The sequence below is a fragment of the Cnephaeus nilssonii genome, assembly GCF_951640355.1.
Source record: "Cnephaeus nilssonii genome assembly, chromosome: 5".
NCBI lineage: Eukaryota > Metazoa > Chordata > Mammalia > Chiroptera > Vespertilionidae > Cnephaeus > Cnephaeus nilssonii.
In genome coordinates this window covers 71,447,169-71,448,549 of record NC_137076.1, presented here as the reverse complement: position 1 = coordinate 71,448,549, position 1,381 = coordinate 71,447,169, and positions in this window count along the sequence as shown.

Sequence of the window (1,381 nt, the reverse complement as noted above, 5' to 3'; positions counted from 1 at the left end):
GTCAAAAGCACATGCCTGGGTTGCAGGCTCGATCCCCAGTAGGGGGCATGCAGGAGGCAGCCAATCAATGATTCTCTCTCATCACTGATGTTTCTATCTCTCCCACTCCCTTCCTCTCTAAAGTCAATAAAAATATATTTAAAAAAAGAAAAACAAAGAATCAGTGGGAAAATATCCTCTAGTGAGAATTAACAATAAAAAAAGAATCTGAATTGACATTTGTCCAAAGATTTACAAATGGCCAATAAACACAAGAAAAGGTGCTCAGCATCATTATTCATTAGAGAAATACAAATTAAAACCATATTGAGATACCATTTCACACCCACTGGAATAACCATATAAAAAAGGCAACCCCGGTTGGTGTGGCTCAGTGGTTGAGTGTTTTGTTTTTAAATTTTTCTTTTCCACGTGACAGCAGTGATACTGACCACGGTGGGAAGAGCAGGGACCTGAGCAGACCTTAGAAGGATGCCCTGCTGGTGCGAGCTCTGAGCTTCCCCACAGGCTCCTGGCTGACTCGCTGGACTAAAGCAGCGAGTTACCCCCCTCTCACCTCCACACCGCCCTGACCAGAGAGGACAGGGTGTACCTGGCAGCTCTTCATTCCATCTGACCTCAGTGGTTGAGTGTTGACCCATGAACCAAGAGGTCAATGGTTTGAGTCCCAGTCAGGGCACGTGCACAAGTTTCTGGCTCAATCCCCAGTAGGGGGCATACAGGAGGCAGCTGTTGGATGATGTTTCTCTTGCATCTTATGTTTCTATCTCTCTAGTCCTCTTCCTTTTTCTCTCCCTAAAAATTAATAAAAACATATAAATAAATAAATGAGTGAATAAAGGCAAATAATAATATATTGGTGGATATGTGGAGAAATTGAAATTCTCAGACATTGCTGGTGGGAATATAAAATGCTGCAATCACTTTGGTAACATTCCCCAAAAAGTTTATCAAAAAGTTCACATATAACTCAGCAGTTCCACTCCTACATATATATCCAAGAGAAATGAAACATATGTCCTCACAAAAATTTGTACATGAATGTTCATTCATAGCAACATTGTTCATGATAGTCCCAAAATGGGAGCAACCCAAATATCCATGAACTGATGGGCATCAACTGATAAACAGTGTGCTCTAAAGACTAAAAATGAAAAAGAAGACAAAACAGTGTGGTCTATCCATACAATGGAATATTATTCAGCCATAAAAAGAAATGCAATGCTGCCCTAGCCCGTTTAGCTTAGTGGATAGAGCATCAGCCTGCAAACTGAAGGGTCCCGGGTTGGGTTCCGGTCAAGGGCACATCCCCAGGAGGGAATGTGCAGGAAGCAGCCCATCAACGATTCTCTCTCATTATTGATGTTTCTATCTCTCTCCC